At 41.0% G+C, this 13,318-nt stretch overlaps 1 protein-coding gene across 9 annotated transcripts in view; it reads left to right on the forward strand.

The window, feature by feature from the left end:
• LOC140387547 (myocyte-specific enhancer factor 2A-like) overlaps positions 1-13,318 on the forward strand; it is a 277,365-nt gene that overhangs the window by 20,083 nt on the left and 243,964 nt on the right. The window contains exon 1 of one of the 9 annotated variants that reach the window (XM_072470793.1): positions 8,741-8,825. The exons of 7 other annotated variants lie outside the window; for them this stretch is intronic. The gene's annotated coding sequence lies outside the window, so the exon portion shown is untranslated. Of the gene's footprint in view, positions 1-8,740; positions 8,924-13,318 lie in introns of those variants that run through there. One more of the 9 variants, XM_072470792.1, reaches the window with a different exon arrangement.

A 13,318-nucleotide genomic window follows, 5' to 3' on the forward strand; every position in this document is an offset into this window, starting at 1 on the left:
CTTCCATTACGGATTTTTGGATTAGACCATGCCACCTGTTACATCTTGTAATGACACCAAATCTTTGTGCTTCATGCCAGAATCAGTTTGTCAGTTATCCATCTTTCCATTTACAGATAGTAATGTGGAAGATATATTTAGATCTGTACCTCGCTATCTAATTATCACTTTCATCTAATTCAAATTAGCCATCCAATTGTTATCATTGATGCAGACTTTCCCTTTCAACCATGGAGCAAAGACATCTAAGCTTGTTAGAACTTTGCACATACTCTGGTTGTGACTTGCATCTCCAATGATTTTTGACAAAAGGCAAGGATGCTGGTGCTGTTCCACACTAATGAATGGCAGTCGTTCATCCATTCCAGTCTTAAACTAAAAGTTTCAAGGCTTTCAACCTGTGGCATATTGGTGTGATTTTGTATCACATGGCGTTATTTAATGGAAGTGATGTGGGTTTCGCCTGTTGGCTGGAGAGCCAACGAAAACCCTGTATTGCCCCTTTTGCGGGAAGACCCGCTGAATTAAGTGCTACTCAGGCAATGCACTGGGCAGTGGCAGGCCACTTCTTGGATCAAGGACCTGGGGGAGGGGGGTTGCAGAAGGCCCCCTGTCGAGTTGTCAACCTAAGATCAGAAATTGGCAGCTCGTCATTTCTAGGCAACAGTACCAGGGAGGTGATGGCTACTGCAAGTTCTACACCCACCCAAAAATTGCTGAGGGACACAGACACAAGTGAGTGATGACAGGATGGGACTGCAGGGTGAGCAGTCGCAAGGGGTAGGGAGCTCGGCAGCAGAGGTTTGGGTGGGGGTAGGTGGCTGGCTCCCAAGAGGCTCAAAGGGGCTGGTTTAGCGCAGTGGGCTAAACAGCTGGCTTTTAATGCAGAACAAGGCCAACAGCGCAGGTTCAATTCCCGTACCGGCTTCCCCGAACAGGCGCCGGAATGTGGCGACTAGGGGCTTTTCACAGTAACTTCATTGAAGTCTACTTGTGACAATAAGCGATTATTATTATTATTATTATTATTATTATTATTATTATTATTATTATTATTATTATTCAAAGTTCCTTTGAATGAGGGAAGTTGGCAATTTTTCACAACTGAAATACAGTAGCAACACGAGTGGTATTCAGCCTTCCACACACATGTAGGAATTTCAGTGCTAGTGTGATGCCAGGTATGTAGGTTGTATGTCTGTTGTGAACAGCGTCCCATTGGCTATTTGCAACATGAAATGTTCTCAGCCAGCCTGTGCTTGCAAAACTCAGAACATAAGATCCAACATTAGATGTGATTCTGTAGTTGGACAGTAGTGCTGAACAATGCCAAGCGTACTAATAATTACACTAACAACTCATTTGAGATTATCAGTTGGGCTCAATTACTAGAAGCTGCATATAGTCACACGCAGGGTCTGTAAACCAGAACATGCCCAGATATTGTGCCTTGTTTAGCTGAACAAAAGCTTTGTGCAACATTTATCTGGGGCATTCCACATGGCAAAACCTAGACCAATCAGAGTTTACTTGCCTGGTTTGAATTTAACCAAGAGCATGGGAAAAACTGATGCATTCTCCATTGCAGCACCTCAACCAGTCAGATTCCACATGCCAACCAATCATGCAGTAGAAATTGTTGTTCCATTTGCAATTTGGTATTCTTGCATCTGTCCTGATTAGTGCAAGACAAAAAGTTTTGGCAGCATGTCTCTTTCTTCCGTAATACTCGGGTTCTGTACTAGCAAATGACTAGATACTAAAATCAGAGTGCCATTTTTCTCATTGGAGTTATTTTTAAACTATTGCTAACATCCAATGGTTCACTTTGCTTTCCAAATATGAGTTTTCTTGAACTCGCTGTCTCAGATGTCTGTTTGTGGTTATCAAAGTGGAGATGTGTGTTTAGGATGGGGGATTATTACGGTGATAGATTTTCATTTATAAACTGTTCAATGTAGGCATGAGTGCGCAAGTCATGTAGCTTCAGTCACTTGGTAGGACACGAGTGCTTGAAGCCTGGGACACTTCCACTCAGCTGTGCTGGAAATTATTCTGATTCTCACAGGTGAAATGTAATCCATCTGCAGGGTCCAGGTCATGTTTATGATTTGTGAAATATGTTGCTGTTTTGTAACACAAGTCACCTGTAATACATTCAAAATGGTGAGAGGCTCAACAGCATTTGCTGGTGTTGCAAAACAACATAACGTTAGGTGATCGATTGATTTACCAAAAGGTCAGATCTAACATTTATTTAATAGCCATCAGGCAAACACACAATCTCTGTGTAGTCGCACCCCCCTCCATTCTTTTCCCTCTTGGCTGAACAAGCTTATGCACCTCCTGCCCCAGCCCCAAACTCCAGGGGGGCGATTCTCCGAAATGGAGACAGTGTCCGCGCCGTCATGAACGTGACGGCACGAAACTGGCGCGGGGACTACCGATTCACGGGGACTCCAGCACGGCGCTGGAGCGGTTCATGCCACTCCAGCCTCCCTTCCTGGCACCAAATAGACGCCGCGCATGCGCTGTTGGGCCGCGCCAACCCGTGAATGCGCGGGGAATTGCCTCAGCGCGACGGCCCCGACGCAACATGGCGCTGGGGTTCAGGGGCCGGCGTGCGCAACAAAGTAGGCCCGGGGAGGTAGAGGCCGGCCCGCCGATCGGTGGGCCCCGATCGCGGGACCCTATCGGAGGACCCCCCCCCCCCCCCCCCAAACAGGCCGCTCCCCCGACCCTGCGCGCAGAGTTCGTGCCGGCTGCGACCAGGTGTGGACGGCGCCGGCGTGACTCTGCCATTTCCGCTTGGCCCATTCGGGTCGGAGAATCGGCGGCAGACAGCGGTCCACGACTGGCGCCACGCCAAACCCACCGGCGCAAATGGCGCCGATTCTCCGCTCCTCGGAGAATCGCGTGCCATCGCCGGCACGGCGCAGTTGCGTTGATTCTCCAGCCCGGCGCGGGCCTCGGAGAATCCCGTCCCCCATGTTTCCATCACACGCTTAACAACATATTTGCCTGCAAATTTCCCACAGATGAGAAAGATTTCAAAACCTTTCCCCCTCCTCTTCAACTGCATTCCCTATTTGTGCCCACATATTGGCTGCCCCCTTCTTCACAACTCATCTCTATCCTCTTGCTCCTCCCATCCCTTCTCTCCCGATTACTCTTTTTCCTTCTTTCCTGATCATGCATATAGATTTAATTATTTCTGATCATCTAAACCTGCTGAACCTAAATTATTCAAATTGATCTTGACTACCTGTGTTCAGTACTCCAGAAGATCAACTTGCATCTATATGATATTCTTTACATCTGCATTTGTTTTGAAATACCTTGAATATGATTTGGCTTCTGGAAACGATACTGAAGCAGTTCAGAGAAATTTATGACTGCATTTTCTTATTGGATTGGAGTGCCGATCTTGTGCTGTGAGCAGGAACAGTGCTCAATGCGAGCACATATTGGAGAATTGTTGCCAGGTGGTTGTAGCCTGATCTCTGACCTGTGTGGCTCCCTGCTCAGGAATTAATCCCCTTCTATACAACATATAACAGCAAAGAATTGTGCTTCTCAATGAATTACTGTTTTTGTTAACTTGTCTGTGTTGATTACAAAGTTAGTGTAATGTCAGTCATGTGAGGGAGGAACCCTCCTCCCACAGCAATATGTTGTGGAGTAAAATTCAAGCTGCCAATCCCCAATTGAGGACACAAGGCTCCAACAGGAACATACAATGATAGAAAATCAAAATAAGTATAATTCATTCGTAACAAGATCAAGGCATTGTGTCTCAGATAAATGAAGCACGTTGATAGGTAATAGTACAATACCCCCCCCCCCCCACCACCACCACCACCACTCGAATTCCTTTCATTCTTCAGGTGTTCCAATCACACTAAGGCAACGTGTTGTCAGCATTTTGTATTCAAGAGCTCTCATTACTTTCACCGTTGCCCAAGTTACCTTCTTTCTCCTGAAGTGTATAGCCAATAGTGGACCTTTCTCCAGAGAAATAGAGCAGTTTATCTTTCATTTCAAAAATAGCCATTCCATTTCCAGTACCCTGACTTCTTCTATTGGAGGTTTGTGACTGAGGTTTGTGACATAAGTGGCATTCCCAAGTGCACCCATGCCATGAATGTACTCCTAACTATCTTCTAATATGTGAAATAGAGGAAAAGTAGGCAAATAGCTAGGATTAGTTGGGGCGACAAAGGCCTGGGTGTCTGTCACCTCAAGAGGGTCAGCTGCGACAGATCACAGCACCTGAATCACACCGCCCTTCACACGATCCTTCATTCAAGTCCAACTCCAGGGTTTGATGTAAAATCAGGGCTGCCACTTTGTACTGCACTGTTGGGAGGTGTCATCTTTTGAATGAGATGTTAAACCAAGGTCCCAGGTGCCTGTTTGTCCTGGCCAATATCTCTCCCTCCATCAACATCACAAACTGATTATCTGGACATCATCACATTGCTGTTTCATTTATAATGGGGCAGCACGGTAGCATTGTGGATAGCACAATTGCTTCACAGCTCCAGGGTCCCAGGTTCGATTCACTGTCTGTGCGGAGTCTGCACATCCTCCCCGTGTGTGCGTGGGTTTCCTCCGGGTGCTCCGGTTTCCTCCCACAGTCCAAAGATGTGCAGGTTAGGTGGATTGGCCATGATAAATTGCCCTTAGTGTCCAAAATTGCCCTTGGTGTTGGGTGGGGTTACTGGGTTATGGGGATAGGGTGGAGGTGTTGACCTTGGGTAGGGTGCTCTTTCCAAGATCCGGTGCAGACTCGATGGGCTGAATGGCCTCCTTCTGCACTGTAAATTCTATGATATTATGATTCTATGATAATTTGGCAAATACAGATGTTGGTCTGTAATGCCGAGATAACCAAAGCAGATGAATCAAAATGTTTGATCCAAGTAGTTAAGAAGTGGCAACCTTTTTTGGCAAAGTCCAAAACCCAGACACTATTGGGATTAAATATGGTCTGTGGAGTTTCCTTTGCTAGTGATAAAAAATCATTGAAAATCTCCACTCCTATGCTTTTACAGGATGTACTAAGGTGAAAACAAATTGACTTTTGTTTTTAAAAATCTGATATTCTAGTGTAGAGTTTTATTCTAGTCAAAAATAAGCAAGGTGACAACTCTTAAAATAGTTGCCCTGCTAATAGGCTTACCTCCGAACACTGGCCAATTTATTTTCCTGCTACTATGCCACTAGATTTATTTCCTTACCTTTTATGGCACTAGATTTCTTACTGAGATGAGTTTCAGAATTGACCCAGCACAGCTGCATAGCTGAAAGTCCCTTGTGCAATTTCCCATATTACTGCAACCTACCGTATTTATAAAATATATGAACTGATCATCTCTTAAGAGTACACAGCTGCAAACTGCGGTGTAGAATTTTTCTAATACTCATGAATTGAATGAAGACTAATAAACTGTGTTGAGCTTGCTTGGGGAATGTAAATTTTAGGTTTCAATTGGCAGTCGTGTAACCTGCTCCTTTCCTAAACCTCCAATGATGGCTAGTGTCTGAGGATCTGGATCATGTTTTATGAAAGCTCACCCAATACTTAAAGATGCTTTATTTGGAAATGAATAATTTAATGGTACTAGTTCTTGGCCCAGACTTATAAACTGGTATAGGAAACCATACCAACCTTTTGTGAAGCATTCATTATTGAGGATTTCTTTTTACAAAATCTGTTTCTTGAAGTACTGTCCATGTCCAGTGCATGACCTAAGTTCTCAGTTAATTGCTGCATTAAGTCTCACCCATGTTTTGTCTGTTTAAAAACTCTGCATCAATTTGTCATTTTTATACTGCATTTTACAGCATGAATGTAAGATTTTGAGGCATGTATCTTGTTTGTCCTCTGTCCTGATCTGCCATATTCGATTTTCTTAATAATGTTAAATCTGGTATTTATTTTTCTGTGCAGTTTCTTGTGTCAAAGGCACGATACAAATGCATATTGTACTCTTTCACTCTTGTCTTTTGATAACTGTCTGACATTGGAATTAACTTTTTTACTTTTTTCCCTAGCTGTTATCAGTTTTGGCACCAATGAACTTAAATTTCAGTGAGTGCCTTACCTTTGAACTGGTCGAATCTAATGTTGGAAGTAGTCATTGAGAGATCCTGAAAATTGGATTATGGCTATTACCAGCTGATGCTATTTTGTTTTCTCATTTTTTTTCACCTTTCTTTATCTAAAATACAAGCACTCTTGTTCTCATTTGGCTTTGCACCACCCAATCCGATGTCTTCTTGGCAGACCCGTGTTAATGATGTTTATTATCATGTGGGTTCCAAAGTACTGGGCCTGTGAGGGTTAGGTGTTCTAATTGACAACTAACTTTGGGCATTTGACAACAATTGGGCTTACTCGAGATATTTTTTTCAAAAAAAACTATCCTCCTTTGGGTTAGCTGAAGAAGAGGAAAAGCTGCTGACATACCAATTAAAAATTGGAAATGTGGTATTTGTAGAGAGGTCTGTGAGCTTTCACCTGAAGATTAAAGTAGGAATCTTGGGTTGGGAAGATAGCAAAGTTGACCTGGAGTGCAAAAATAAAACAGAAGAAAAGAATGAACAAAATCTCATGACGATAGCCGTGAAATGGTTTTGAATCACTCACTGCAGATTGAAAGAAATTTGCAGCTATAATGTATTTTTTAATTAAGCATTTTGTAGCTGATTCCCGGCCCAGTAGGTTGATCTAAAGGTGTGTGTCACCATAAAAAAAATCTTCATTGTCACAAGTAGGCTTAATTGCAATGAAGTTACTGTGAAAAGCCCCTAGTCGCCATATTCCTGCACCTGTTCGGGTACACTGAGGGAGAATTCAGAATGTCCAAATTACCTAACAGCACGTCTTATGGGACTTGTGGGAAGAAACCCACACAGACACAGGGAAAACGTCAGACCCCGCACAGACAGTGACCCAAGCCGGGAATCGAACCTGGGACCCTGGCGCTGTGAAGCTACAGTGCTATTCACTGTGCTACCGTGCTGTCTTTGTGGAGTATTTGGATTTGTGTCCAAAGTTCCAATATCATAATTTCTGGGCGTATGTGGAGGCATTTCTCAGAAAATCTGGCTGGGGCAGCAAAGCTCCTGCTGTCAATTTGCATTTGTAGATGGATTTCCACCTGCTAAACTGGGGAATATGCAGCTGTGTTGGGAGGAACCCTCAAAATGGGGGAATAGTGGCATTTTACATTAGAGATGTATAGGGGCCAATACACACACCATTCTTTTTGATAACATACTTGTAGTGAACATCATTTGCTAAATTATGTTGATTATTATAAACTCTTGAGCCAGACCCTTGGTTAATATGATTCACTCTATGGAGTTCCATTTGTTCAGGTATATTTATTCTCTTCTGCCCTCTCCCCTGCAAAGCACAGTCCAAATCTCAAAAAATAGGGTTACACATTAGTGCTGTGGAAGAAGATTTCCCTTTTTTGGTATTTTAGAAAAATCATAAAATTCCTTAACTGTGTGGACACTTGCACTATAATTAATGCACAGGAATAATTTTCACCTCTGGAATGCAAGTAGTTTTTTTTTGTGTTTGCAATTATTCAAAACGAACATGTTTTTGATATTTGCTGCCATGCTTCTGAGTGTTTACATGCGTTAGCCGCCTGGCTTGTTTTATTCATGCTTTGTGCTGTCATTTTTTAACCCAACTTTACAGAAATGCTATTTCATTTTTATGGCGTTTTAGTTTTCATTTGTAACTTCAAGCTCATGGAAGTTAAAGAATAGATTGGGCTCACCCGTTCAATGTCCAGTTATCAACCTATTTCTTGTGGTAGGAAGTCATAATTTCTATTGTCATGGAAAGTAATCCAATTCACTCTTTTCCGCAACCTTGCTGTGTGGCTTTATAATGTTTATTGATTGCCTCTCTGCTCAATAGACCTCAGTGATGCCATGCACACTCTCTTGGGCAGCACAAAGAGCTTTTGGAATCTTTTTAATCTTAAAATATCTGGCAGCATTATTGCCCATGGTAATCGCATTAATCCACCCACAGTAATTTTCAATTAAATCTATAAAATTATTTATTTAGCATGCTTATCAAGTTGAAATAACTTAATGTATCATTTGCTGATAGATCGAGCTAGGAGTACTCTTGGTCTGGTGCCAAACTTTTTCATCCTTCTGCTTTTGTGTACCTGGGAAAATCATTTGGATACAGTAGTAAATCATGAGACCATGGAAATATATATTATGTGGTGAATATACAGCCCTGTTTTACCAATAGAGGTACACCCCCACAATGCCAAACTGTATTGCTTATTGACACATTGGCTTACACCAATCAATTTCAACATAACCTGACAATACACTCGTGTAAATCGTGTAATTAAAGTAATTCCACTGTTGGAGAAGTTGGTTCTCAGCTATTTAATGATATGTTTAGCCTTATTTCCATGTACTGTGAGCGTTGCAGTTTTGATTTTCTTTAAAACCACTTGACGATGCTAATCAAAAGTTCTGAAGTGAGAGTTTAGGGATAATGAGAGAGCAGAGAAAAAATTGCCGTTTACGTTTGAGTGAATGGTTCGCCTGAAAGGCCTCACCATGTGGGCTTTTACAAGCTATGACTTTGCTGATGTAGGTGAAATAGAAGAAGACAGCAACGGTTTCTCAGCTGTTCAACCACTAGTGAGCCATCAATATCTCTTCCTTCAGCTGCCACCACTTTTCAAACAGAAGTACGATGTCCACTGGGCCAGAGGCGTTTGGTGACTAAGTCAGCCTGTGTGATAGACTACAAACAGTTGGTTTTGGTGAGTCCATCACAGAGCAGTTGTTTTCCATACCCGCGTGACTGGTAGGATTTGTGGTTTCAGATCTGTTTCGGTTTTTGCTTGCTGACTATGTCTTGGTTAGTAAAATATTCTTTTTTCAGATTTGTGTATGTTAATTAAAATGCTAAAGAAAGAATCATGTGAACCTGGTGAATGGCTTTTATTCTAATTTTAAAACAATGCTAATATAGAGAAATATACAACCGTAGGGGTGCTGTTATTTTACTATTAGTTTGGGCTACATGGCAGGCAATAGAATTGTCCTTTCTTTTGAGGTTTTATGGCGGTATTTGACGACTTACTACATTGTTTGTCGGCTGCACATGAATTTGTATCAGTGGCTATAGTGTAGCTTTGCTAGGTCATTATTATTATTGGACCTGCGGTAGTGTAACTGCTAAGTTCTTTTTGAAAATTGGAGTAATTGCTATTAACGCATGATCTGATTTTATCTTTTTTAGGTCTTAATTTCATTGCCAGTTATCAAAATCCATCATGATTTAAAAAATGATGTAAATATAAATGTAATCGGGTAACTGAAATGAGATCGAAATCTTTCTTTGTGCTTGCTGTGTCGTGGCAATATGTAATGAAATAATAGTATCAAGTGTCACGACCAGTTATTCACAGTGGCGTTGAACCTTTTATTCACTGTCTGAAGGACTGTTATCAGAAATAGTGGCAAGATGGTTTTTAATGTACCAGAATCCTGGGGGGGGGGGGCGGGTGGGGGGGGGGGGGGTGGAATTAGTGGCTTGTTGCATTGTTTATACTGACTTACGTATTGAGTAGATATGAGATTCTTGGCTTTCACTAAAGTCTGTCTTTTAAATAAAGCTGCCAATTAGCAGCTCCAAATCAATCTTAACAATTTCAGAGATTTCAGACTGCTTTTTAAAAAATAAAAAATGGTTTAAATAAAATGCAGTTGTTGATTTGATGGATTTGTGACGACAAGTTCATTAAAAGACTTATCTTTTCAAACTTGCATTATTTTGTAAAATACAAGATTATTACTTCAGCGACTCAAATTATTTTATAAGTATGATGGGCATTTCAGTCAACTTTACTAAACTCCAAAAATTCAATTCAAACCACTTCATCCCATTTTTATAATTAAAGGAGCAAACAATAGGTGGCCAACTTCCTAAATCCAAGTTATCATACCTTGTGTTGATGTGACAAAATGGAGATGTTATATTTTATTCAGAAAGTCATACTAAATTAGAGAGCATGTTTTTGCCATCCAACTAATATTCCACCCACCGAGTTTGGAAATCATTGATGCACTTTGGTGTTGGGGCCAATTCAATTTCTTGCTTGTTTAGAAATATAAGCCATTTTGTTTCTCAATACAACAAGCTGACATGCAGCAAGGTGTCTTGGCATTCACAGAGGATTATTACATTGGAATGAGCACTGACGCATTGGAAATAAATAGTATGGTGCGATGACGTCTAATTGTTGTAAATAAAATTGTGCTTCCTCGAGCAACTGGAATTCTGTACAGTAAAGATAAAAACCTAGATAAAGCTCAACTAGTCTCCAGAGTAGTGATGGATAAGTGACCAATGTCTTTCTGAGGAAGTTGTGAAATCACAGCTATTTCTCCAAGATTTGTACTTAGTTACTCATTTTGTAATGAAATTCAAAGGCAAGCAAGGAGCACTGCAGATAATGTACTCGCAACTCTCGTAGATGCAAATATTTTGTATACATGTGTAGTTTGTTTCCATGGTTATAAACGGGTTTAACCACACAGTAACAAAGGTGTGGCTATTGAAATGTAATTTATTATGTTTGATGCAAGGCCCCAACAACAATACCACATAGTTTCTTAGAGCCTCATTTGCCAAAGCTGTTTGATCAACTCTGCTTTACACACCCTACAAGGGGTGAGAATGAAAGTTTTGGTGCAATCCACCATTCGTTAATGGAAACACTAGTATCACTTCAATAAATGGTGGTTTCGGGATAGTTCACTAGTTTCCTATTTGGCAGTCAGTGCATCCCAATTTCAAACATGGTTATTTAACGTAAAATTAAACATGCCAGTTTCACGCCAAACTGACGGATCAATGGAACGCAAGTTAATTTATAAGTTGTTTAACAGCTAATTGGGTTATTGAAACTACATTGATGAGGCAATAGCTTTTGTGGTGGCAAATAGATGCTTAAGGAGCAAAATATTCACAAGAGGGCTGTACTTTCTATATTGGTCCTCTGAAGGAAAATGGGATACAAGAGGAACAGACTTGTGAATATTTTGCTCCTTTAACCACCACAGCAATTGCTGTCTTCATTGAGTTGTAGTGTCAGTAACCTCATAAGGTATTAAACAATTTTAGAATTAACTTTCCTTTCATTCAGTGATGCATTCATTGGGAAAAAGTGGTGACAGAGAGCAAAGCTTCCATTTGTGGTTGCTTCTAGGAAATCATCACATTAAACATTCTCATTAAAATTGGCGGCTCTGAAAAATGCCCAAATGCTGAATTCTGGCAGACACTTCACATTTAAAAGGTGCAAAGTTGCATTGCCATAAAGGTACCTTGCCTCCAAGTGCCATAACACATTTGTGCAGTGGTCAGTCATTTTCGGTGCTTTTTCTGATTACTTGGTGTATTTTTCTTCTCTGACATTTTTGTCTACGACCTTCTGTATGAGCTTGTTATAACGCAATATATGTTAATACAGGATTCATAATTTTAGAGGAATTTATTGATGAATTAAAAAACAAATCCGTGATATTTTAGTCAGCAGAGTTTTAGAATGTGCAGAAACCCACCACCTATGCTTCTGTCTAAACTAACACAGGTACCCACTTTACTTAAGTCCAAAAAGAACAAACTTCATCAAGCTCCCAGGTACCTCAGTAAGTGGTGAAGTGAAATCTGGTAGTATGCCAAGACTAGTTATCAAGATTTGTTTTCTCTTACTTCTGGATAGTTAGCCATACTATCTCCACTCTTCTCCTTGTCCAGCACTTCCTTGCCTCAAAGATTAACTTCTCTAATGCCCTGCTGTTTGACCTATCTGCTTCCACCGTGCCTATTTTGTTTGGGAATCTTCTCCAGCTGGTCACTAACTGCATCCCTGAATTCTCTGACCCCTGACTACTGCTTATCTCTGCCCACTCGTTATTGGTGTGGCTTCCATACCCTGCTCTGTAATCTGTGGCTATTTGCCACCCTGACTTTCAAATTCCCCTTTAAAGCCTCTCTGTGGTAGTTTTGCTCTCGGCTCCTAACATCATTGTCTGCCTGACTACCTATGCATTCCCTTGCATTCCTCTGTAGAGCATTTTAGGGGGAGGTTATTTAACGTTGGGGATAGTATATAAAAGTATGGGCGGCATGGTGGCACAGTGATTAGCACTGCTGCCTCACAGCTCCAGAGACCCGGGTTCAAATCCCGGCTTGGGTCACTGTCTGTGTGGAGTCTGCACGTTCTCCCTTCTGGTTTCCTCCGGGTGCTTCGGTTTCTTCCCACAAGTCCCGAAAGACGTGCTTGTTAGATGAATTGGACATTCTGAATTCTCCCTCTGTGTACCCGAACAGGCGCCGGAGTGTGGTGACTAGGGGCTTTTCAAGTAACTTCATTGCAGTGTTAATGTAAGCCTACTTGTGACAATAATAAAGATTATTTATTTATTAAGTGGGTAGAGGTAATCCAATAATAAAATTGTGTACAAAGTGTCATTTCTGTTTTGTCATGAACATTTAACTTTTTGAATGTAAAACTTCAACGTTGATCAAAATGTGAAGCAGCACATAAACAAGTCTTAATCTTGTAATTATTATAATATTTTTGAGATTTAATGTTTTGCATTGATTCAGGTTTGATTTTGTACAGCAGATTTACTTAATTTGATGTGAGGGAGCCCAGTACGATAATCAGAAAGATTTTCTAATGGGTTCAGACCGAAAGTTGACCGGTGCAAAGAATACTTGAATATTTAGAAAATGTCTCTCATTTAAGTTATATTGTCAGTATTATCTTTATGGGAATACAACAAAAGCCATTATCTGAGGTTTTCACCATCATTGTTTAAAAATATTTTGGACATTAACTAATCTGATCATCAACTGGCACAACACTGGTAAAATCTAGGAAAAGGAGGGTGTCAGTTGGAAACCATTTGGGAAAGGACTGAGTAACTGATGAGCCTGAAAGATTGTGAAAGTTCATGGGACAAGTCCTTTGGATAGGAGAGTAAGTAATTGGGCTCTTTCTGGGTGTGATGTGTCCAGAAGCACTTGAGATAGAATTACACAAAAAAAAATTCTGGTTTCCAAGCTGAATTTGAACTATATGACTGAATAACTACTTTTTTAAAAATTCATTTTTATGCGATATGGGCGTCGCTGGTTATCTCTAATTTCCCTTCATAAGGTGGTGGTGAGTTGCCTTCTTGAACTGCTACAGTCTGTGAGAGATAGGTACACCCACTGTGCTGTTAGGGAGGGAGT

Source organism: Scyliorhinus torazame, chromosome 12 (genome assembly GCF_047496885.1).
Source record: "Scyliorhinus torazame isolate Kashiwa2021f chromosome 12, sScyTor2.1, whole genome shotgun sequence".
In the NCBI taxonomy this organism is placed as follows: domain Eukaryota; kingdom Metazoa; phylum Chordata; class Chondrichthyes; order Carcharhiniformes; family Scyliorhinidae; genus Scyliorhinus; species Scyliorhinus torazame.